Below are 22,594 nucleotides of genomic sequence, written 5' to 3' on the forward strand. Positions count from 1 at the left end.
TTTACCTCACCTTCACATACAAATAGTAACTCACAATGGATCAAAGACCTAAATATAAAAGCTAAAAACAGACAAGTCTTGGAAACATACGGTTTTGGGTCTAGTACCCAGAATATATAAAGCACACTTCCAGTTCAACAACCCAATGAAAAGTTGGGCAAAGAACTTGACCAGACCTTTCTCTAAGGAAGATATTCAAATGGCCAATAAGTTCATGATAAGATGCACAATATCGTTAAGTCACTAGGGAAATTCAGATCAAAACCACAATGAAATGCCACTTCACACTTACTAGGTTGGCTATAATAATATTTTTAAAATCATTTTTTAAAAAGGAAATAAGTGTTGGTGAAGATATGGAGAAATTGGAAACCTCATATTTTACTAGTGAGAATGTAAAAGTACAGCTGCTGTGGAAAACAATTTGACATTTCTTTAATAATCAGAATTATCATCTGACCCAGCAATTTCACTCCCAGATATATACCCCAAAGATTTGAAAACAGGTGTTCAAACAAAACTTTGTTCATCAATGTTCATAGAAGCACTATTCACAAAAGGGAAAAGGTGAAAAAACCCAAATGTCCAGCAATGGTTGAATAGATAAGCAAAATATGGTATATTTATACAATGGAATATTATTCAGCCATAAAAAGGAATGAAATCTGATACATGCTACCACATGAATGAACCTTGGAAACACGCTGAGTAAAAGAAGTCAGACACAAAAGGTTACATATTGTGACCGATATTTATATGAAATATCCATAATAGGCAAATTTATAGAGATGGAAGGTAAATTAGGCGTTGCTCAAGGAAAGGTGAGGACAGCAATATCTAAATAGTACAAATTTTCTTTCTGAGGTGATAAAAATGTAAGAATATTCAGCATAGTACTTTATTTATTTTTTTAAAAATGTTTTATTTATTTCTAGCAGAGAGAGAGACACACACACAGGGTGAGCAGGGGAGGGTCAGAGAGAAAGGGAGATACAGACTCTGAAACAGGCTCCAGGCTCTGAGCTGGCAGTCAGCACAGAGCCCGACGCGGGGCTCGAACCCACGAACCGTGAGATCATGACCCAAGCGAAAGTCGGACGCCCAACCGACTAAGCCACCCGGGCGCCCCAGTATAGTACTTTAAAAAATTGACCTGAAGTAGAAATTCACCACCAGTAGAATGGATAAATTGTGGTATATTCAAATAATAAAATGAAAGGGACAGCAATGAAAAGGACAAACCACAACCATAGGCAACAATATAGATGAGTCTCAAAAACAAAACTGAACATAAGAAACCAGACTCAAAAGAATACACTCTAGAGGTGCCTGGGTGGCTCAGTCTGTTAAGCTTCCGACTTCGGCTCAGGTCATGATCTCACAGCTTGTGGGTTGGAACCCCGCGTTCGGCTCTGTGCTGACAGCTACCTCAGAGCCTGGAGCCTGCTTCAGATTCTGTGTCTCCCTCTCTCTCTGACTCTCCCTCCCTCCTCACACTGCCTCTCTCTCTCTCTCTCTCTCTCTATCTCAGAAATAAGTAAAATATTTAAAAAATTAAAAAAAAAAGAATACACTCTATATTATCCCATTTACATAAAGTTTAACACCTGGTATGCCTCACCTATGCAGTTAGGGGTCAGGATACTGTTTACCCTCAGATACATTCGTTAGATTACTCCTTTCTGCCCGTGGACTCCCCGAGTAAGCATCGTTAAAGTCTCCCCTCCCACCGCCGTCATGTCTAAGTCAGAGTCTCCCAAAGAGCCTGAACAGCTGCGGAAGCTTTTCATCAGAGGTTTGAGCTTTGAAACAACCGATGAGAGTCTGAGGAGCCATTTTGAGCAATGGGGAACGCTTACGGACTGTGTGGTAATGAGAGATCCAAACACCAAGCGCTCCAGAGGCTTTGGGTTTGTCACCTACACCACTCTGGAGGAGGTGGACGCGGCCATGAATGCAAGGCCACACAAGGTGGATGGAAGAGTTGTAGAACCAAAGAGGGCTGTCTCCAGAGAAGATTCTCAAAGACCTGGTGCCCACCTAACTGTGAAAAAGATTTTTGTCGGTGGCATTTAAGAAGACACTGAGGAACATCATCTAGGAGATTATTTTGAACAGTATGGGAAAATTGAAGTGATTGAAATCATGACTGACCGAGGCAGTGGGCAAAAAGAGAGGCTTTGCTTTTGTAACATTTGACGACCATGATTCTGTAGACAAGATTGTCATTCAAAAATACCATACTGTGAACGGCCACAACTGTGAAGTAAGGAAAGCTCTGTCTAAACAAGAGATGGCTAGTGCTTTGTCCAGCCAAAGAGGTCGAAGTGGTTCTCGAAACTTCGGTGGTGGTTGTGGAGGCGGTTTTGGTGGGAATGACAACTTTGGTCGTGGAGGAAACTTCAGTGGGCGTGGTGGCTTTGGTGACAGTTGAGGTGGTGGTGGATATGGTGGCAGTGGGGATGGCTATAACGGATTTGGTAACAATGGAAACAACTTTGGAGGTGGTGAAAGCTATAATGATTTTGGCAATTACAACAATCAGTCTTCAAATTTTGGACCCATGAAAGGAGGACATTTTGGAGGCAGAAGCTCTGGCCCCTATGATGGTAGAGGCCAATACTTTGCCAAACCATGAAACCAAGGTGGCTATGGCAGTTCCAGCAGCAGCAGTAGCTATGGCAGTGGCAGAAGGTTTTAATTACTGCCAGGAAACAGAGCTTAGCAGGAGAGGAGAGCCAGAGAAGTGACAGGAAAGCTACAGGTTACAACAGATTTGTGAACTTAGCCAAACACAGTGGTGGCAGAGCCTAGCTGCTACAAAGAAGACATGTTTTAGACTGTGTGTATGGGTAAAAAAACTCAAGGACTGTATTTGTGATTAATTGTATAACAGGTTATTTTAGTTTCTGTTCTGTGGAAAGTGTAAAGCATTCCAAAAAAGGGTTTTAATGTAGTTTTTTTTTTGCACCCATGCTGTTGATTGCTAAATGTAATAGTTTGATCATGATGCTGAATAAATGTGTCTTTAAAAAAAAAGGATACTGTTTACCCTCAGAGGCATGGTAATGATTAGAAAGGGAGCTTTTGTGGAGCTGGTAATGTTCTATTTCTTGATTTAGGTGTTGGGTAGACAAGTGTTGTTCACTTTGTGAAAATTCATCAGCATTTACACTTATGACTTGTGTATTTTTATCTCTTTGTGTGATACTCTAATAATTTCAGAATACTTTTAAAAACAGGTTTTTAAATCCCAAGAGTATTTCTTTTTTTTGTCACTTCTTGCTACTCTTTGATTTGTTTCAATTGTGTAGTTATCACTCTACTTTTTAATCTTTTTCCTAATAGCAAGCCATTGCTAGCCCATATCAAGCCTTTACGCAAAGTAGAAGTAACTCCTCTTCAAGGTACTTTTATTTCCGGTTTTCTGAAATTGTTGCACTGATTTTGCAGTAACATGGCACTTTACTGCCATCTACTGGTATATTATCACAATAAAGTTATAAATAACAGTGTTAACCAGGGACTAGCACCCCCTTAGATGTGATGTTATCTTCCAAGACACAACTTACCCAACTAAATGTGGTAACATTGTTTGGCACTGTTGTGATGGACCGGCAGACAGTAGAATGTTAACATTCTCTGGATGTTTTTGTTCTTTCTTTTTATTCCCGTTTGATATTATTGTTTTTTGTTTTTTTTTTAATTTCTGAGAGAGAGAGAGAGAGACAGTGTGAGTAGGGGAGGGTCAGAGACAGAGGGAGATACAGAATCTGAAGCAGGCTCCAGGCTCTGAGCTAGCTGTCAGCACAGAGCCCGACAAGGAGCTCGAACCCACAAGCTGTGAGATCATGACCTGAACCGAAGTTGGACTCTTAACCGACTGAGCCTCCCATGCACCCGTTTGATATTATTCTTAAAGACATGGTTGAAGTATTCACTGCAAAAGCTTAAGCCACTTGGATTAACATGTGAAAGCAAAAGTTCAATAAATGCCAATCAATTTGTTTATATCAAAGAACAACTGATTTGCTTTTTCATTACCCAAGTCTGAATCCAGAACAATCCTGGATTTTGTAGGATTGTTTTTCTTGCTCAAAACATTCCGTGAAATAGTCTTATACCCTCTCCAGAGGCCTCTGAATCTGGCACTTATTGAAGCCCTCATAAGTGCTAGGTACTCAAGATATTTTATATCTACTAATTCATTTAATCCCCTACTCCTCATCTGTAAGGTGCCCTTATTATCTGCATCTTACAGATGAAGCAACTGAAGTACAAAAATGTTAAATCATGTTACAAGTGGTGATATTACAAAAATATCTTCTTTGAGGAGCTTATGGTCTATTAGGGACACAAAACAAAATAAAAATACCATGTAAGACTTAAGAAACAAAGGAGAAAATACTTTGGACCCTGTTGGAAAAGACATTTTACTTCTTTGGTCCCAGTTTCCTCATCTGCACAACGAGAAGGTTGAATTTTCCCAAGGCTACACAGCTAATAAATAGCAAAGCTAGAATCTGAATTTTGGGTATTTTGGTTTCAGAGCTCAAACTTGCAATCACTATGCTATACTTAGTGCTAATTCATGGCCTGTTTGGGTCCCTTTGCTGACTTCCTATAGGCAACAAATACTTATGTTGCTCATGCTTCTGCTGTTTTCACCTACAGGATATGTAGGTGCCCAACTGGGCCTCTGGATCCTACCTCCCTGAATACTTGCTAATCCCAGAGAACCTGTCTGGGGAATGGTCAGGGAAGGAGTCCTTGAAGTAGTGATGTTTCAGCTGGGATCTGAAGGCTGATGGGTTATCTAAGCAGTGAGGATTTTAGGCAGAGGGATCAGCATGTTCAAGGGTCCTGAGTAGGAAGGAAGTACAATGTATGAAGATCACTATAATTACAGCCCAGAGAGAGAAGAAGGCCCTAAGATAAGTCTGGGGATGTGGCAAGGGCAGGCAACTGTTAAGACATCTATTCGGTCTTTATCTTAAGAGCAGTGTGGACCATCAAATAGTTTTTGTTTTTAATATTTAAAAAATATTTATTTTTGAGAGAAAGAGCATGAACATGTTAAGGGCAGAGAGAGAAGGGGTCAGAGGATCCAAAGCAGGCTCTGCAATGACAGCGGTGAGCCAGATGTGGAGCTTGAACCCATGAACCATGAGATCATGACCTGAGCTGAAGTCAGACACTCAACCCACTGAGCCATCCAGGTGCCCCTCAAATAGTTTTAAACAGAAGAGAGCCATGATAAAATTTCTGACATAGAAACATTACTGACAGCAGAGTGGAGAAAAGACTGAAGGTGAGCCAGAGTGGTCGTGAAAAGGCCTTAGATGATTACTGCAGCAATTCAAGTATACACTGTATGCTCAATGGAATGAAAGGACTGACTCCTTTTCTTAGATGAAACCAGTATGTCTGACCAATATGCAATCAATTTACAATCCACTGGCTCATCTTCTATGATGCTCATGACACACTCCTTAACTCCCATTTTACAGATGAGGAAGTTGAGGTTACAGGCAAAAAAAGTTACATAACTATCAAGTGTGAAAAACCTGATCTGAATTCAGGCCTTTATGACAGACATCAAGTCCAGTGCTGGGAGGCCTCCCTACATTTGGGGAGAGGGGAGGAGTCACATTTTCTTGCACCTAATGTGATTGCTAAGATGATGGTGACAGGGAAAAAAGTATAGAGGGACTTATAGGCAAATAATATATAGGCAAATAATAATAAAGGCTAAAGGCTATCTTTATCACCGTTAACTTTATTAGACACTATGTGTCAGGAACTGTGCCAAGTGCTTTCCATATGTCTTCTCTCATTTCCTCTTTGCAAGCAGTATTATTATCCCCATATTTCAGATATGTAAACTGAGGCTTGGAAAGTTGACCTGCTCAAGGGCACTCGGGCCAGAGGGTTCTTATAGGGCTGTACACGGACTCCAAAGTGGAGGCAAGGCCATTGACGATATTACAGCGCCAGGAGACGGAAAACCTTCCAACCCCTGCACTAAGCTCTGCACCCAAGAGAGCGGGCGCGCGCTCCGCCTCGCGCTCTGGGGGACGTTTGGCCACGTGATCAGGGCCCGCCCCCGTCCGCCCCGCCCCCTCCCGCGCTCCCACCCTCTCTCCCTCCCTCCCCCTCCCTCCCCGGCCCGGTCCGGCCCATCCCCCTCCCCGCCGGCTCCCTGAGGCCCTGCCGGGTCGGGCTGCGGGCGGCCGGGCGCCGACGGCCGGACAGACGGACGCACGCGAGGACGGACAGACGGAGGGCGGCGGGCACGCACGGCCCGGGCCGGTGCTCCGAGGCCCGCCCGGGAGGGCTGGGGCCGCGCTCAGGTGAGGTGACGGCGACGCGGGCCCGTAAGGGGTGGGCCCACCGGGCGTCTGGGGTCCCGGCCCCGCCGGCTCCGCGGGAAGGAGGCGCCGCCCGGGCCCGGCGCGGGAAAATGGCGCCGGCCGGCAGTGGAACACGGCTCCTGTGCGGGCCCGGCCCGGAGCCGCCCCGCCCGCCGCGCTCGTGTCCCCGTCGCCATGTTGGGGAGCGGGCCCCGGGCCTGCGGGCGGGGGTGCTGGAGGGAGCGGGAGCCGGCCGGGGTTGGGGAGGGTGCGAGACGCGGGGTCCGGGGCGCTGAGGGAGTGCAGGGCCGGCCGGGGTCTGCACAGGGTGGCGCTCCATGCCCGAGGAACTGGCGGGAGCCGAACGTGGGGTCGTGGCCGGGCCGAAGAGAAGGGACACTGAGTCCAAACGGAACTGGGATTGGGGTCCGTGCGGCTGGAGGCCAGGACTGGATCAGGGTTAGGCTATTCGTGTTCAGGACCCCAGGGCCGGTAAGACCCAGAGGGGCGTGAGGTCCGAGCTCAGGCTGTCAGAGCCGGGACAGTTCTTTGTAGAGGGCGGGGGTGGGGTGTTGATTAGGAATATTAGAAATGGGGACACTTTGGATGCAGGCACGACTATCAGACTGGGCAGTTCTCAGAGTCACGGGTGCGAATTGCAAGTCCGTATACCTCCCAAGAGACTGAGGACATATGTTCTCCCAGCATAGTCTACTCCCAGAACAACAGAAATAGGAAGACTTTTATGAGGAAGAGGGAAAAGATAGACTGAGGTTTGGGTGCAGGAGCTGGCCAGCAAATGGGGTGCACAGCGTGGAGCTGGTTGGCAAGAAGAAAGAGCCTCCATCAACTTATGTAGTTTGTGTGTGTCTTTAAAAGGAGGGACCAGGCTGTTTGTGGGCGGTGACCCAAGGTGTCTTCCCAGGAAGGGGACAGCCCACTGTTTTAAGAGCAGGGTCACCTGGGGAGGTCATCAGAAAGGCGTTGAGGCCACTAACAATGGTGAAGGGGAATCGGTGTGGAGAAGCTGGAAGGGTCTTAAAGATCATGTAACAATTTCAGGTCATGTAGTGATTTTAGCTGAGACAGAGAAAGGTAAAGTTGACTACTCAAGATCTTACAGGTTCCTGGCAGAGGAGGTCTGCTGTCCATATTCAACAGACTGCCTTGAAGGAATTTGGTAGCTGTGAGAAAAGTGTTAAGAAGGCCAGCTGAGCAGCATGTATCAAAGAACTGGTAATCTGTTTTGTTTTGATAATTAGTTTGTCAGTACAAAGACTGAAAGGGGACACAAAGAAGGATAGGTAACCAGCTATTTGATAATTTCTAGCCTACCTCCATTTGTGCAGAGAAGTTATCTTCAGGACCCTTTTGACTTCAAACTTGGAGTTTTAAGAGATGTTCCTTCTGTTCTAGGTGTTTATTATATAGCAAAGGAACATGGAAAGCCTAAAAAGATGACAGTGAACAGTCATATACACCCAAGATCTGTATCATGATCAAACTTCAATTAAAGTTTGATCAAGATAGAGAAGAATTCAAAGTTTATATGGGTAATGGAAGAGTTCTGAAGGAAACTATGCAAATCTGTCATGGAAAGGTAGTTCCAGGGCTCCCATAAAATCAAAAAGGACTTCCAACAAAAAGGTTATGAAGATGTTCATAGAGGTTAAGATTTTCTATATCTATTCAATGAGCATACACAATACATGTATACAGTATCAAGATTAATTTGTTCTGGGTCTTTCTAATGTATGAAGGCCTAACTGTGAGCCCCTCTGGCATCTTGGGAAGCCACTCAGAATAATAATAACCCCTCTCAAAATAATAATTTTAATTGTGTTAAACAGAATACACTGGATTATAGAGAAAAATGTTATATTGAAATACCAAAATATACAAATTATAAAGTAGTATAGATATACTTTATCAGTGCATTAAGAAATCAGATAGATCTACTAGAGACTAGATCTAGTATATCTAGTATAGATATACTTTATCAGTGCATTAAGAAATCAGATCTACTTAAACACAAAGTATACATGCAAAGTATTATATGATGAGCATATGTAATACTTCAAGATATCAGCAACAACTGTAATATGATGTAAAGGTATCTGTGATAACTGTGACAGGGTGACAGATACTGCTAATACTAGAGTAGCGTGTTGCCTACAATTCATTTTTGAAGAAAATGGTAACTTTCAATGAGAGGTTAGTGAAAATAAGGAGGTAATTTTCTTTTTTTTCCTATCCCAGTTCACAGACCCTTTGAATTCTACCTGTGGATTCCCATCTATGAACCCCAGGTTAAGAAGCCCTTCTCCTACCACCAAGCATGTCTTCCATTCAGCAGACATTTACTGTGCACTAAGACATGTCAAGCATTCTTATCCCAGGTTCTGAGGATTCAAAGGTCTTGAAGGCAGGATCTTTTCACTTTAGATATTCAGTCTCATGAGAGAAATGAACATATAAACAATGCTATTTCAGGATGGTGAATGCCGAAAGAGCATCAAAAGTTGTAAAAACACAGAAATGGGCACATTTTGGTTCTAGTAATCAGGGAAGGTTTTCTGAAGGGGGATACTTGAGATGTGTCCTGAAAGGTGGAGGAGTTTGCCAGGTGGAGAGTTGGAGAGAAGAGCTTTCCAGTTAAGGCACGCACTTTCAGGGAATACAATGGAATGTGGCTGAAGCACAGTATATGTGTGGAACAAGTGGTCAGAGATGAGATGGAAATGTTCTTTGGTTGCTGGTTGTGAAGGACTTTATTAAGGAGTTTGGACGGAATCTTTAGCTGATAGGGAGGCATTCAACATTTCCAAGGAAGAGACTGTATGATTAGGGTAATTTTTAGGAGATAAAAGCATGGAGAGTGGACTGGAGAGCAGGGAAGAAGTAATGAGGGCCTAGTTAAGGCAGAGGCTGTGAGCTTTGAACAAAGTTACAATTTTTAGGTGTTAATAATGGATATTGCACATGGTAAGAGAGAAGGAATATTTTAGATTGGGCTAGTGGCTGTCAAAGAAGTTAAAAAGTGGGTGAAAGGGAAATGAAATGAGAATTGTCACAGGAAATATAGAGAGATGATTTTAGGGGGTAGAATAATAGACTTTTGGAAACCTTTGCAAAGCTGTCACGTGTGGTACAGTTTTTGCTTAAGGAAATCAAAGATAAGTGTTAGCAGACATAAAAAGCAGGGAAAGTATTCCTAGAGTGTAGGAAAGTCACAACTGTCTACATCAGGGGTCAGCAAAGTATGGTCAACCTCAAATCTGGTACAGTTACTCATTTACATATTGTCTTTGGGTGCTTTCACTCCACCAAAAGCAGAGTTGAGTAGTTTTACAGAGAATATATAGTTCACAAAGCTGAAAATATTCATTGTCTGGTCCATTACCAAAGATGCTTGCCAATCTCTGATCAGTTCTGAAGATTGGATGTTCAACTTCTGGTTTGCCATTTCTAGTTCCTGTATAATGAAGAATAACCATTTTGACTTTGTCCTTCCGGCTGGGTCACCCATGCTCTGTGTATCTGCAGTATGACATAGACCCCTGAATATTCCATATCAGTCAGTGATGCCAAGGTCTGTTCTGGGGTCTACTGTGTGGCAAGTGTGGTAGTAACAGGTTTTTACAGCTCAGACTATGCTGGGGCTTGTTTTGCCATTTTTCTATTGGGTTGTCTTTTTTGAAAGATTTTTTTATATTTTCTGATTAGTAATTCTTCGTTAGCTATGTGTATTATAGATATCATTTTCCAGTTGCTAATCTTAAAAAAAATTTTTTCACCATTTATTTTTGAAAGAGAGAGAGAGAGGGAGACACAGAATCTGAAACAGGCGCCAGGCTCTGAGCTGTCAGCACAGAGCCCAACGCAGGGCTCGAACAGCGAGATCATGACCTGAGATGAAGTCAGATGCGTAACCGACTGAGCCACCCAGATGCCCCATAAATCTCTTTTTCTTTTGTTAGAAGACGTTCTGAATTTTAATATAGTCAAATTTATCAATCTTTTACTCCTGCAAGATTTTGGAATTATTCTTTGTATTATCTTCTTGAATCTTTACCATTTTGCCTTTGATATTTACATCTCTAATCTATTTGGAATTGATTTTTGTGTGTGATGTGAGGGAGGGTCCAGTTTCTTTTTTTTTTTCCTCTGCATAACCAATTATCCCAGCACCAGTTTTTTTTTTTAAACAATATTTTTCATGTTTTTATTTCATTTTTGAGACAAAGAGACAGAGCATGAGGGGGGAGGGGCAGAGAGAGACAGAGACACAGAATTCCAAGTAGGTTCTAGGTGCTGAGATGTCACCGCAGAGCTCTACAACAACATAGGACTTGAACTCATGAGCTGAGAGATCATGACCTGAGCTGAAGTTGGATGCTTAACCAACTGAGCCACCCAGGTGCCCCCAGCACCATATTAAAAAAATTTTTTTAATGTTTGTTTATTTTGAGAGAGAGAGAGACAGACAGAGTGTGAGCGGGGAGGGACAGATACAGAATCCAAAGCAGGCTCTGAGCTGTCAGCACAGAGCCCAATGTGGGGCTCAAACTCACAAATTGCAAAATCATGATGTGAGCCGAAGTCAGATGCTTAACTGACTGAGATGTCCCCCACTCTATCATTTATTGAAGGGCACTTTTGTTTTCAAATTGTGTGCTCTTTTGGTGGAGTCTGTCTGAGGTCCTAATTCCATCTGTGCTGCTTGCTAATTGTGTGACTTTGGACAAGTTGGGTAATCTCTTTGTGCCTCAGCTTTTATTTATTTTATTTTATTTTATTTTGTCCAACGTGGAACTTGAACTCATCATTGCAAGATGCAGTCTCATGTTCTACCTCTGAGGCAGCCAGACACCCCACGTTTTTTCAGCTTTTAAAACAAGTATAATAGTATTTATCTCATAGGGTTGTGACAGATTAAGTTAGTTAATTCATGTAACCTGTGGAACAGTGTAGCACCTAGAAAATGCTCAATAATGTTAGCTGTTTTTAGCATTATTGTTCATTTCTGATTTCTAGCACCTGGCACAGAGTAGGGGTTTAATGTACTGAACCCAATTGTCTGTTTAAATTGGTTTTCAGGGGGCTCGTGGGTGGCTCAATCGGTTAAGTGTCCAACTTTGGCTCAGGTCATGATCTCACAGTTCGTGGGTTCGACGCCCTCGTCTGCCTCTGCTGACAGCTAGCTCAGAGCCTGGAACCTGTTTCAGATTCTTGTTTCTTCCTCTCTCTGACCCTCCCCTGCTCATGCTGTCTCTCTCAGAAATAAATAAAACACTAAAAAATTTAAAAAAAATAAATTGGTTTTCAGATCAAAACAGAATGGTTGAGAGGTAGGCTGAATCTCAATAGGGAAATGCTTCCAGTTGTTGGCTTAGTTTTAGCTGCTGCCTTAGACTATCTGCTGGGAAGGAACTCTTCTCAGCCCATCACTTCTTTTGCAGAGAACTTCTGTAACAAAGGATGCAAACCAGCAGCCTGTGTTTGGATTTGACTTGCAGACATGTTTTGTTTGGCTCAAATTTACACAGATTTCTGACTTTGTGACTTTGAAAATTTGGAAGATCTGTTAACACAAACTCCTATTCTGTCACAGCAATACAGTAAAAGCTAAAGCTTTTAGGTGTGATATGTGTTTCCTTGTGCTCTGTGGTCCTCACTGCTTTCTTGCTTTTGCTCATTTACTTTTATTGCCCTGTAGACATCTTATTTCACTGAGGTTTTAAATATTATCTCTCCTAAACCAATAAATGATATGTTGGGGTGAGGGTCAGGATGACCAGAAATTGACAAATGAGTTTGTGGGCAGGTAAAAACCAAAGTCTGTTTATAAGGATGAATCTTTTTTTTTATCAAAATGAATAAAATGATAAGTGAAATTAAAAGGTGAAATTAATTTCAAATCGCTGAATATTTATGCATCTGCTATGCACGGAAATATTAAAAGTGGCCAGCTTTATGAAACATTGTAGAAGAGATTTTTTTAATTGTGATGTGGAGCTATTTTCCGAGAGAGTGGTTGGATGCAAGAGAGGAAAAACAGGAATTCATTCATTTGTCAAACATTTACTGAGCCCTATCCTTTATATTAAGGCTAGAACTCTGTAGGATACAAAGATAATTCCAGTCAGAGCTTAAGTGTCCTGTGGAGTATAAGTAATGTGTTAGGGTTAGTTACGGAGCTGGAATATCAAAGAATAGTATCTGAAAGTGGTAGCCTTTGAGTGGAGCTGCCAAGAATGGTTAGGATCTTTTTTTTTTTTTTTTTACTTTTTTTTCAATGTTTATTTATTTTTGAGAGAGGACGCACAAGCACAAACAGGAGGGGCAGAGAAAGAAGGAGACAGAGAATTTTGAAGCAGGCTCCTTGCTGGGAGTGCAAAGCCTGACATGGGGCTGAAACCCATGAACCATGAGATTGTGACTACTGAGCCGAAGTCAGGTGCTGAGCAAACCAGGTGCCCCAAGAATGGTTAGGATCTTAATACTTGGAGATGAGACAGTATTTTCCAGGCTGAATGAAAACATGAGTGTAGAGATGTGTTTTTAGGAGTTAGTAAAGAGTACAGTTTGGCTGGAGAACAGGATTTTTACAGGGCTACTGTTGGAGTTCAGTCTGGAAATGGAGATTGAACAACAGTAGCAATAATAGTAATAGGTCACATTTTTTCCTTGCATACTGTTTGCCAGATAACTTGCCAAGCATTTAGTAAGTAGTATTTCTTTTAATCCTTACAACAACTCTGTGAAATAGGCACTATTTTTTTTTTTTTGGCTTTTTATGGATAAACTGAGGAAGAGAGCTAACAATTGATGGAGAAAGAATTTGAGTCTAGACAGTCCAATTCCAAGGCCTGTATTAGTCCCTGTATACTATACTGCTTAATCAGGGAAGGCTTTGAATCCTTTTCAGTTCCTGGCTGGGAAGCTTGGACTTGATCAATTAAGTAATAGGGAGTCATAAAAAGTTTTTAGCTGTATGGTGACGTAATGAAATCTGCTCGGTAGGAAAGTAAGCCTGGTAGTGAAGTATAGGAACAGCATGGGAAGAAAGGAGAAATACACAACTAGTTTACTCTCTACCTCCTCACTAGATTCACTGCTCCTTCACACCTGGCCCTGTGTCTGTCCCTCCCTTCCTTCAACTCCACTGTCTACCTTACTGTGTTGTCTCACAGATTTATTTTTAAAAATGTAATCTTTTTCTACCTCACCTTATTCTAAAAAAGGAGTTGAGGTGACTGTCTAGGAGCTCAATAAACACTCGCTGAGTTAGTTAATAAATGACTAGAGGTATATGTAGGTGTGTATATATAGGGACTACTATGACTTTGTTGGACAGAGTAATGCAGCCCTAAAATTTGGTGATAAGCTAATATTTTATGTATAAACCCTATAAAAGCAGAAGCCTGGAACCACATCTTCTTTAACTTGTGAAGAATTATATTCTGTGTCAGATAGAACATTAATGCTCAGATAATATTAACTATATCAGTTAAAAGGCTAAACTTACTGGGCACCTGGGTGGCTCAATGGGTTAAGCATCCGACTTCTGCTCAGGTCATGATCTCAAGGTCTGGGAGTTCAAGCTCCACGTCAGGCTCTGTGCTGATAGCTCCGAGCCTGGAGCCTGCTTTGGATTCTGTCTCTCTCTCTCTCTCTCTCTGCCCCTCCCCTGATCACACTCTGTCTCTCCCTCTCTCAAAATAATAAAGATTAAAAAAAAAGAATAAAAAGCTAAACTTACAGAAACAGAGAAAATGGTGGTTGCCAGGGAATGGGGGTAGGGGAAATGGGGATATGTTGGTCAAAGCATGTAGACTTCCAGCTGTAAATGAGTAATTCTGAGGACCTTAGAGTACATCAGGGTGACTGTAGTTAAATAATGTATTATATACTTGAAAGTTGCAGAGAGAGTAGATTAGATCTTAAATGTTTTTGCCATTCACCAAAAAAAAAAAAAAAGTAATTATGTAAGGTGATGGATGTATTAACTAACCTTATTGTGGTAATCATTTTGCAGTATATATGTGTACCCATCTCATTGTACATTTTATTTATTTTTTAATGTTTCTATTTTGTGTGTGTGTGAGAGAGAGAGAGAGAATGAGGGGGGAGGGGCAGAGAGATGGAGACAGAATCTGAAGCACGCTTCAGGCTATGAGCTGTCAGCAACAGAGCCTGACACAGGGCTCACAAGCTATGAGATCATGATCTGAGCTGAAGGTGGCTGCTTAACTGAGCCACCCAGGCACCTCTCATTGTACATTTTAAACTAACACAGTGCTGTGTGTTGATTATCTCTCAATAAAGCTGGGGAAAAAATCTTTGTCAGTAATATTAATGATCACCAAATTCAGAGGGCATTCATACTTTAAATATTTAGGTTTGTATTTACCATTGCCAGCTACAACCATTGGCCCCCGCCAAAACACAGAGAGGCAGCAAAAGTTCCCGTTAACTGGCACCTTTACCAATATTGAACCTGTTGAATATTAGTTCTGTAGTACCATTTATGTATATTTTCTAAAGATCAGACAGCAGCAGTTTCTTACAGGAAGAAATAGCTGCAAATTTGTGAATCAGATTCCTATTTTGTATTTTGCAAACACAGATTGTTCATTAGGTTAAGTCCCTTGCTGTAAATTTAAATATTATATCAAAGTAAGGCAGTGTCCCTTTCTAAAATATAGACTTAGAAAGTTCAAATGCTTGGAGGAATCAAAGATGTGATTAACCATCAAATGCTGGTACAGGTGGGAAGAGTTTTAGGTAAACCAACATCTGAATAGACTTAATAAGAGACAGATCGATAGACCCAAATAGTGGATTTTTAAGTAAGTATTCTTTCCTATTGTCGATATTAGCTAACAGCAGTATGTGCATATACACCTAAGCACATATCAGTATGAATTATAATCATAAAACTGGTATAAATTCAAATCTAGGAATGCTTCATAAAAGAGAAAGTCTTCAACTGAGTTCTTTTAGATTGTGTTCAACTCTTCAGTGTATGTGTAGATGACTCATTCAGAAGTGTCATGATCAGAACTATTAAGTGTGGAGAAAATGTGATAATGATAGTATATATTGACTGCCTACCAGTGTTGAGAGGTATATCCAGTTGATGAGTAATTAGTTTCTCCCAGGAAATTAATTTGTCTGAGAAAGTGATATGAACATAAATAAAAAGTGGGGAAGCATAAATGTTTTAAATGAGACTATAAGTGCTGTGGAAATTCAGGAGAGAGCACCACTATCCGTTGGAGAATCAGGGAAGGCTTCACGGAAAATGTGGTATGTTAATTTTCTAGGGCTGCTATAACAAACACAAACTGGGTGACTTAAAACAACAAAATTTTATTCTCTTATAGTTCTTGATTCTAGAATCTGAATTCAAGGTCTCTGCAGCACCATCTTCTCTCTGAGACTTAGGGTAGAATCCTTTCTTGCCTCTTCCTGGCTTCCATCAGTCCTTAGTATTTCTTGATTTGAGCTGCATCACTCCAGTCTCTGCCTCTGTTGTCACATGGTGTTCTCCCTGTGTCTCTGTCTCTGTGTTCAAATTTACCTCTTATAAAGACACCAGTCATATTGGATTAGGGCCTAGTACTCCAGTATGACCTCATATATACTAGTTACATCTGCAGTGACCCTGTTTCCGAATCATGTTACTGTGATTTGTATTCTGTGATACTGGGGGTTAGAACTTTAATATATCTTTTTGTGGGACACAGTTCAACCCATAACAGGTGTCATGATGCAGAAATGATAACCAAGATATTAAATCAAAATTTATTAAATAAGTAGAAGAATAAGATTACAGTGAGTTAAGGAGAGAAGAACGAGTGCATGATAGACATAAGAAAGCTTAAGGAATATTTAGGAAATGAAATAGTGAGAAGTCTTTTTTGCTGGTGTGTTGAGGAGCTATGGGAAGATGAAGCCAGAGTAGTTGGTTGGAGCCCTAGCTGCCAGATCTGGGAAGGACATTCAGATGTTGTTGAGTGGGTAGTGTGTGGGAAGAGGATGGAACTGCAGAATTTTGAAATGGTGGGTAACTGATTCAAGCTTTGGATAGCTAATTCAGGCTTTAGGGAGAATTTGTGATCAAGTGATTATGGATAAGTGGACACCCTGAAGAAAAACAGATAGTTGACGATTTAACACACCCAGCCTTCCTCATTTGCCCAGGACAGTCAGGAGATTCCTCTTATGTAAAAAACGGTAATAACAAAAACACCACAACAAACTTTGAGGGTTTTATTAGACTCTTGCTCAGCCATCTGTGGACACTGAGATACGTCAGCTTTTTAGGATCTCTGTTCAGAAGCCTGAATGGATTTCAGTATTAATAATCATGTCACTATTTTCTTTCAAACTTTTCTTCAAAATCACCTCTTTTCCATCCATTTTTTTAAATCTCTTGATTTTTCTCAACACTCTCTTTGGTTTTTCCATCTTTATTAAATATCTGACTAATGGAAAGGATTGAGTAGTATTATGTACTGTCCAAGACAATGATACACGTTTTCTCTATGTCCTTTTAATGATAGTTATGTTGACTTTTGCCCACGATAGGACTTTAGGAAAATTGTGAATGATCATTCAAGCTGTGGTCAACAATAGAGCTCAAGTACTTTTCCTTATTTGTCTCTAGGCTGTTCTTCCTGATTGTATATTTGCATTGTTCATATATTCTCTAAGAGCCTGTGTTCCTATGAAGTTTTAAAAATTGTGTTTAATGGAAAGAGCCTAAGTGTCCATCAACAGATGAATGGATCAAGAAGATGTGGTTTATCTATACCATGGAATACTACATGGCAATGAGAAACAATGAAATCTGGCCATGTGTAGCAACATGGACCTTGAGGATGTTATGCTGAGCGAAGTAAGTCAGGCAGAGAAGGACAAATACCATATGTTTGCACGTATAGGAGGATTAGGAGGAACTTGACGGAGGAACAAGGGGGTGAAGAAGGGGGGAAATGGTAGGGGAAAGGGAGAGAAGCAAACCATGAGAGACTCTTGAATGCTGACAAAAACTGAGGACTGATGGATGTGGGGGGGAGGAGGGATGGGCATGGAGGAGGACACTTGTGGGGATGAGCACTGAGTGTTATGTGGAAACTAATTTGACAATAAATGATTAGAAAAAAAATGTTTAAATATTACAGACACATTACTTTGTGCTCATTAGCATATGTATACAGTCTTTATAAGTTTAATTCATATAGTTTTTTTTTTAATGTTTTATTTATTTCTAGGAGAGAGAGAGAGAGACAGCGTGAGCAGGGGAGGATCAGAGAGAGAGGGAGTCACAGACCGAAACACGCTCCAGGCTCTGAGCTGGCAGTCAGCACAGAACCCGACGCGGGGCTCGAACCCACGAACCGCGAGATCATGACCTAAGCGAAAGTCGGACGCCTAACCGACTAAGCCACCCAGGCGCCCCTAATTCATATAGTTTTTAAGTCTTTTTATTTGGCAATATTTTGAGGTACTTTCCACATGTCTATATAGTTATTTTTAATGGATACATAATAACCAAGGTTTAAAAACTCTCTGTTCATTTGGCATTTGGATGAGTTCCAGTTTGTTTTTACTTTTGGTTTGCAATTCTCAATTTTACTTCTGTAATATCTTATTATAAAGCTTTTTTCTCCCAATTTTTTCTTAGAATATATTCTCTAAAATGATTCAGTTTGGCCTAAGGATAATCATTTTTTAGCCATTTTGTGAGCTTATTCTTTAGAATAACTACCAGTTTATATTGCCATTAGCCACTAGTTATTATTGGATTTTATACATTTTTTCTTCCAGTATAGCAGTGGTACCTTACAGAGGTGTCTGGGTGGCTCAGTCGGTTAAGCTTTTGACTTCGGATCAGGGCATGATTTCTCTGTTTGTGGTTCGAGCCCCGCTTCGGGCTCTGTTTTGACAGCTCAAAGCCTGGAGCTGCTTCAGATTCTTTGTCTTCCTCCCTCTCTTCCCCTCCCTCACTCATGCTCGCTCGCTTGCTCTCTCTCTCTCTCAAAATAAATAATAAAAAAAAAATGTTTTAAAAACAGTGGTACCTCACAGTTTAGTGGATTTTTAAGATACATTAAATGTTTTATTATGAAAAATTTAAAACATACAAATAAAACCCCTGAATTAGTAGAATAAATACCATTATACCTACCACCTATATTCAACATGTAGCCATATGCTCAATAGTATACTTATTATGTTAAACCTTTACAAATAAAGACATCATGAAACTATGCCTTTAAACATTTTAGCATGCATCTTTTACAAATACATTCTTCTGCTTAATTACAGTACCATTATCACACTTAACAAATTATCAGTAATTCCTTAATGTTATCTAATACTGTATCTGTTTCCTTTGTTGTCTCCAAAATGACTTTTATAGCTGACTTGTTCAAAGTGGAATCAAATTTTAAGGATCATGCCCTGCATTTGCATCTTACTATTTATGTTGTAGTTTTTTACAAATCTGGAATAGTTGCCATTCCTTGTCTACTTCCTCACCTTTTGTTTTGTTTTGTTTTGTTTTTTCATGGCATTGATTTGTTGAGACCAGAGCAGTTTTGTTTAATTTTCGACATTCTGGATTAATCTGATTGTTCTCTTGGCGACATTTATCCCTTTATTCCTTATATCCCTAAACTGGAAGGTTTAAAGACTTGACCAGATTTGAGCTGAACATTTTGGCAAAAATACTTAAATATTCCTCACATGGCATCATATTATAAGCTACACAAATGTCTAGTTGTCCCATTGTTGATGATAACTTTGATCACAGGTTTAAGGTTGTGTCTTAATTATGAAATTGCTTTTTTTCCTTCTGTGACTAGCAAATAGATTTCTTACTTTTATCAATGATTATGTTTTAAACTTCTTTGAGCTAGTTTTCTTTCTCATTTGATCATTTGTTCCATGTAGATTTGATATCATACTTTTAAGTTTGTACTGTGTGTTTAAAGTTGTATTCAGTGTAACAAATAATGCATTGTTATAAAGATAAATTTCAAGTTTCAAAATAAAGCTGAAATCCAATATAATAAAAAAAGAGACAGATTGCAAATATATAATAGGGGGCATTTGTTTGACAAGATTTTGTGATGAGTCGTGTTTTCTTTTTTTAAAAAAAACATTCCAAGCAGACAAATCTAAAAAACATAAAGCTTTTGAATCAAAAATTCTTTTATTTTTTTTGAAATGGAGGTAGATCTCAAATTCATAAAAGTTGGATTTATATTTGTTTTACATACCCACCCAAAAAGCACCCAGAATTTATTTTTATTTCTTGTTCTGTGAGTGTTTCATTTGGTTTCTTTTACACATCCATTTTTATCAATTTTAAATTGATTATTATTCCTTTTCCTATTATAGATATTTTTCTTAATTCTTTTCTGTTATGAATTATACTCAAATAGGATTTTCCTTTCAAACCACAATTTTTTAAATGCCCAACATGGCATTTTCTCTCTTCAGATTATCATGATGCCATACACATTATTCTACAAATTCTGTTTATTTTTTTACTTTTTAGGATATACATTTAATTCTGTGTCATTAAACAGATATCAAATTCATTTTTTCTAGCTGCATAGTATTTTATTTATGTAGGTTTCTCAAGGGTCATCAAATTGTTTCTGATTTTATTTTCCCCATCACAAACTGTGAACATCCTTGTGCATACATCTTTAAGAAATGGGGCTTTTACTTCTGTAGGATAAAGCCCCTACAGTATTAAGAACTGCCAGATTATCTTCCATAAAAGTTGTTTGCAGTTCTTATTCCCACTGGCACTGGATATCAGGTATCTTTTTAGTTTTTGCCAGTCAGCAGAGTTTTCTTATTTTTATTTTAATTTCCCTGACCATTAGTAAATACATTGTATCATTCATTGGACATTTGTATTCCCTTTTCTTCAGATTCCCTTTACCAATTCATTACTTATTTTTCTCTTAGGTGGTTAATTTTTTACTTTTTAATCAACTGCAGGCACTTTTGTGTATTTAGGATATTAACCCCTTTTTTGGTCACATGGTACAAATATATTATGCCAGTCTATCATTTGGCTTTTGACTTTGTGGTTTCTTTTGATATATAGACTATTTTAATTTTTACCTGTTCATATCTGTCAGTCTTTTTTTTTTTTTTTTCTTTTTTAGTTATTGTCAAGTTGGATTCCAGGTAACACCCAGAGCTCATCCCAAGTGCCCTCCTCCATGCCCATCACCCCCTTTGTCCTCTCCCCCACCCCCATCAACCCTCAGTTTGTTCTCAGTATTCAAGAGTCTCTCATGGTTTGCCTCCCTTCCTTTCCACAACTGTTTTTCCCCTTCTCCTCCCCCATGGTCCTCTGTTAAGTTTCTCCTAATCCTCCTATAAGTGTAAGCATATGGTATCTGTCTTTCTCTGCCTGACTTATTTCACTCAGCATAACACCCTCAAGTTCCATCCATGTTGTTACAAATAACCAGATTTCATTCTTTCTCATTGCCGTGTAGTAGTATTCCATTATATAGATAAACTACATCTGCTTGATCCATTTGTCAGTTGATGGACACTTAGGCTCTTACCATGACTTGGCTATTGAGAGTGCTGCTATGAACATTGGGGTACGTGTGCTCTTAAGCATCAGCACTTCTGTATCCCTTGGATAAATTCCTAGCAGTGCTATTGCTGGGTCATAGGGGAGTTCTATTGTTAATTTTTTGAGAAACCTCCACACTGTTTTCCAGAGGGGCTGCACCAGTCTACATTCCCACCAACAGTGTAGGAAAGTGCCCGTTTCTCCACATCCTCGCCAGCACCTATAGTCTCCTGATTTGTTCATTTTAGCCACTCTGACCAGCGTGAGGTCGTATCTCAGTGTGGTTTTGATTTGTATTTCCCTGACGATGAGGGATGCTGAGCATCATTTCATGCGTCTGTTGGCCCTCTGGGTATCCTCTTTGGAGAAGCGTCTGTTCGTGTCTTCTGCCATTTCTTCACTGGATTATTTGTTTTTCAGGTGTGGAGTTTGGTGAGTTCCTTACAGATTTTGGATACTAGCCCTTTATCTGATATGTCATTTGCAGCTATCTTTTCCCATTCCATCGGTTGCCTGTTAGTTTTATTGACTGTTTCCTTTGCCGTGCAGAAGCTTTTTATCTTGATGAGGTCCCAGTAGTTCATTTTTGCTCTTGATTTCCTTGCCTTTGGGGATGTGTCAAGTAAGAAATTGCTGTGGTGGAGGTCAAGGAGGTTGTTTCCTGCTTTCTTCTCTAGGGTTTTGATGGTTTCCTGTCTCGCATTCAGGTCCTTTATCCAATTTGAGTTTATTTTTTTGTGTATGGTATGAGACAGTGATCTAGTTTCATTCTTTTGCACATTGCTGACCAGTTCTCCCCAGCACCATCTGTTAAAGAGGCAGTCTTTTTTCCAAAGACAAAGATTAGTCAAAGATTAGTTGGCCATACATTTGTGGGTCCAATTCTGAGTTCTCTATTAAATTCCATTGGTCTATGTGTCTATTTTTGTGCCATGTCAGTTTTTTTTTTTTTTTTAATTCTGGGTTCATGTCTTACTCATCACCACCCTACTAATGAATTTTTATTTTATTTCTATGTATTTTTAAAATTGTTTTATTTTTTAAGTGTATTTATTTATTTTGAGAGAGAGAACACAAGTAGGGGAGGAACAGAGAGCAAAGGAGAGGGAGAGAATCCCAAGCAGTCTCCATGCCACCAGCGCAGAGCCCAGTGTAGAGCTCAAACTCGAACTGTGAGGTCATGACCTGAGCCGAAGTCAAGAGTTGGATGCCTAACCAACTGAGCCACCCAGGCACCCCTATTTCTATATTTTTAATAGAAATTTTATTTCTATATTTTTATTGTTACTAACTTTGACCTTGATTTTGTTTTTCTCTTTTTTGCAATTTGGGCAGAGATTTATTTCTTTATTTTTTAATATAAATAACCTGTTTAATCTTGCCATTATATTTCCTCTTGTGATTAAAGGATTCTCTCTTCTTCATTGGTGATAAGCACAGTATAGATATTCTGGTTTTTAAGTAATCTCTTTTGAACTTCAGAGAAATGCTTTTCTAATATTCCATGTCATTTTGAATGCTATACTTGTGTTTAAAAATATTAGTAATAGTGTATTCACCTAAAGTTCTGTCTATAGGTTTGCTACATGGTTATATCTGGGTCATCAGTAAT

At 40.0% G+C, this 22,594-nt stretch overlaps 1 protein-coding gene and 1 pseudogene across 2 annotated transcripts in view; both read left to right on the forward strand.

Annotated features, from left to right (window-relative positions):
* Positions 1-1,531: 1,531 nt before the first annotated feature.
* LOC120242796 lies at positions 1,532-2,638 on the forward strand (annotated as a pseudogene).
* A 3,558-nt stretch (positions 2,639-6,196) lies between these two features.
* Positions 6,197-22,594, forward strand: part of NCOA6 (nuclear receptor coactivator 6) — a 114,688-nt gene continuing 98,290 nt past the window's right edge. For both annotated transcript variants that reach the window (XM_039248688.1, XM_039248689.1), the window contains exon 1: positions 6,197-6,353. The gene's annotated coding sequence lies outside the window, so the exon portion shown is untranslated. The remainder of the gene's footprint in view (positions 6,354-22,594) is intronic.

This window comes from Hyaena hyaena, unplaced genomic scaffold (genome assembly GCF_003009895.1).
Source record: "Hyaena hyaena isolate Hyena2069 unplaced genomic scaffold, ASM300989v1 scaffold_315, whole genome shotgun sequence".
In the NCBI taxonomy this organism is placed as follows: domain Eukaryota; kingdom Metazoa; phylum Chordata; class Mammalia; order Carnivora; family Hyaenidae; genus Hyaena; species Hyaena hyaena.